Genomic DNA, 3,848 nt, shown 5'->3' with positions numbered 1-3,848 from the left:
ACATGAAAACGCTGGTCCTGGAAATCCAAAGTCTCTCTAGGACACATCATAGCAAGAAATATCTGAGTGGAATCCTGTGAAGATTTGTGGAGGAAAAGGTATATTGAAAAAAAAAGATATAATGTGTGACATGCTATGACACTAAAATTTCCACAATAAGTTGGGTTTTTCTATTTTATTTTATTATTTTATTTTATGGGAGATTTCAAGGGTAGAGGGTAGATATAAAGGGAAGAGGAGATAAGTGGGATTGAGATGCATGATGTGAAATTCACCAAGTTTTTGTTTTGTTTTTTAAGAAAAAAATAGTTTAAGAGACTGAGGAGATGGCTAGAGATAAATACCTTAATGAATATAAATGAGGACTAGTTTAGAGCTATAGAACCTACAGACAGGCCAAGTGTGTGTGATGATCCATAATTAATTTAAGCAGAGGCAGAGATATGAAATCCCTAGGAAAGGCACACTATCGAGGGGGACTCTGCATTCAAACAGAGCAACTACCACAATATATAATGGAAAGCCATATGCAAAAGATATGACTGAACTTCATGTTTCCACAAATGCATGTACACACTGCCACTACATTCCCACAAACATGTGAACATGCATAAGACAAGAGATCACAGCACATATACACTTAGAGGAGAGAGAGACTGGATGTATGGAGGGGTTGGAGGAAGAGGAGGAGGAAGAGGAGGAGGAGGAGGAGGAGGAGGAAGGGAATATATACTGCTATACTCATGGATCTATTCCTAGACCAATCATCATCAGAGAGTACCATAGCCAAAATTTAAGTCAGAGCTCTAGAAACCTCATGAGAGGAAGGAGAGCAAGATTGTAGTAGCCAGTGGAGTTAGGAACACCATAAAAAAATGGCCTACAGATACCATAAGGGCTCAGGAAGAGTTAAATGTTAATCAAAGAGTCTCTATGGGTTTGAGCTACGTACTCTGCATATATGTTATGGTTGTGGGCCTTGGTGTTCTTGTGGCACTCTTAACAGAGGAAATAGTGGATGTGTCTGATTTTTTTGCTTGCTCTTATGACCCCTCTCCTCCTGAGTTGCCTTTGCTAGCCTTGATGATTTGTGCCTAGTCTTATTGTAACTTGTGCAGTATTCAGTTGAGATCCCTGTGTGGCCTATTCTTTACTGAAGGGAAATAGAGGAGCAGAGGATTTGAGTGGGAAGGGATAGCAAGAAACCTGAGAAGAGTGCAGGGAGGGGAGACTGTGGGAGACTTAATGTATGAGAGAAGAAATTTTTTAAAAATACGGGTTTTTTTTGGGGGGGGAGGAAAGGATTGGATCTTATAGTGAATATCAGAAATTTTACCTTGGGTACATTTGGTTTTGAGAAATATTAAACTTTTAAATTAATACATTGAATAGGCCATTGGAAGGAGTGGTGTGGGAATGAAGAAAGCTGTGGGTAGATATAAATTTAGTGGAGGAAAGTAAAAAAAAACTTATTTAAAATTGCTGATGTAGATGATAAATCTAAGAGATTGTATATGTCAATAGGAAAAGATACCCAACAATTGACTCCTAAAGGGAATCAGTACTGACTGTCCAGCATAAAAAGAAAACTAGAAAACTATGACTACAAGTAGATAAAGAGTATAGTCAAATACCCATGATAAGTCTTAAAATTTGTTGTTTTCTAACATGAAGCCATCAAAATGTATTTGTTTAATATGCATTGTAATGGATCAATCAGATTGAAATTTGGTTTTCTAAAAATATGAATGAATAGCACAACAAGACAAGATACACAGAGGATTGGGAAGATACACAGACATCAAGGGAAGAAAAGACTATATAAGGAAAATAAAGATAAAAAGACTGTACATAAGAGAAGATGGAAAACGCGGGACAGGGATCTTTAAGTGAGATCCACCTTGTGTAAGTTTCTTGTGAATAGTTTTAAATGCTGTTTGTTTGTTGTTTTTTTTTTTCAGAGCTCAGTAGAACAGCTGTACAATTGTTCAAAGAACTATTTGTTGGGTTCTCCAATCAGATTCTAGATAGAGAGCATGTTGGTTCAGTCATCATATGGGGAAGACAACTTATCCCTGGTAACCTCTTGTCAGATATTACTCTGTCTACATTACAGTGATATCAGAACTGTGGAACTTCACTCTGTGTTTATTTAAAAGGTTGCCACTGGAGAACTCTAGAGAATTTAATCCCTCGGGTCTTCATACACTGACAGCTGTTCTATGGATGTTCCCATCTATTTGAAATGGTTAAGTGATCGAGGAATGCAGAAATTCCTTTTGCATCAGACATCCTAAGAACCATTAGTTCCTGCTGTAACCTCTTGCCAAATAAGCCTTGTGCGGCTTCCCAGTGGGCTTAACTTCTCTGTGGACAGTGGTGGTATATGGATTTCAGTTTGAGAAAGCCATCCTGGTGGTTCTTACGGATAAACTGGAACATGAGGAAAACCTCTGCAACTCTATTTCATTCTTCTCTAGAATTCTTTTCAAGTGTCTGAAATCAAATGTGAGCTAGTAAAACAGGGCTTCACCAAACCCAGAGTAACAAAGACAAAGAGACTTTTAGGAAGAAAAGGTAATATGAATAATTACAGGATGATATGGAAGTGCAGACCCTGGAAGGGAGGGCAGGACTTTGTGAAGGCTTTATTAACCTGCACTCGTGATTTGAACTTGATTCTGTAGGTAATGCAAATTTAGAAAACTTTGGGAAAGAGGATCAGACAATATCTTGTTCAAATGTTCAAAAATGAACAAAAGTCTAGAAATCATTGGTACAGGGGACAACTTCATGAACAGAGCATAAATGGCTCAGGTTATAAAATCAACAATTCATGAATGGGACTTCACAAAACTAAAAATCTTCTGTAAGGAAAGGACACTGTCATTAGGACAAAAGAACATCCTATAGATTTGTAAAGAATCTTCATCAACCTTACATTTGACAGAGGGATAATATCCAACATATATAAAGAATTCAAGAAATTAGACTCCAGACAACCAAACAACCCCATGAAAAAATGGAGTACAGTGCTAAACTAAGAATTCTCAACTGAGGAAACTGAAATGGCCAAGAAGCACCTAAAGAAATGTTCAGCACACTTAGTCATTAGGGGAATGCAAATCAAAACAACCCTGAGATTCCATCCCACAGAAGTCAAAATGGCTAAGATCAAAAATTCAGGTGATAGTAGATGCTGGCGAGGATGTGGAGAAAGAGGAACACTCCTCCATTGTTGGTGGGATTGCAATATGGTACAACCACTTTGGAAATCAATCTGGCGGTTCCTCAGAAAATTGGATATAGCATTACCTGAGAACTCAGCTATACCACTCCTGGGCATATACCCAGAAGATGCTCTAACATATAACAAGGACATATGCTCCATTATGTTCATAGCAGCCTTACTTATAATAGCCAGAAGCTGGAAAGAACTCAGATGTCCTTGAACAGAGGAATGGATACAAAAATTGTGGTATATTTACACAATGGAGTATTACTCAGCTATTAAAAACAATGAATTCAAGAAATTCTTAGGTAAATGGATAGAACTAGAAAATATCATCCTGAGTGAAGTAGCCCAGTTACATAAGAACACACATGGTATTCACTCACTGATAATTGGATATTAGCCCAGAAGCTTGAAATATCCAAGATTCAACTCACAGATCACATGAAGCTTATGAAGAAGGAAAACCAAGTGGGGGTGCTTTGGTCCTTCTTAGAAGGAGTAACAAAATACTTAAGGGAGCAAATATAGAGACGAAGTGTGGGACAGAAACAGAAGGAGGGGCTATGTGGAGACCATTCCACCTGGGTATCCATCCCATGTGCTGTCACCAAAG

The sequence above is a fragment of the Grammomys surdaster genome, unplaced genomic scaffold (genome assembly GCF_004785775.1).
Source record: "Grammomys surdaster isolate TR1022 unplaced genomic scaffold, NIH_TR_1.0 269, whole genome shotgun sequence".
Taxonomy (NCBI): Eukaryota; Metazoa; Chordata; class Mammalia; order Rodentia; family Muridae; genus Grammomys; species Grammomys surdaster.
This window is presented reverse-complemented; position numbering follows the sequence as displayed.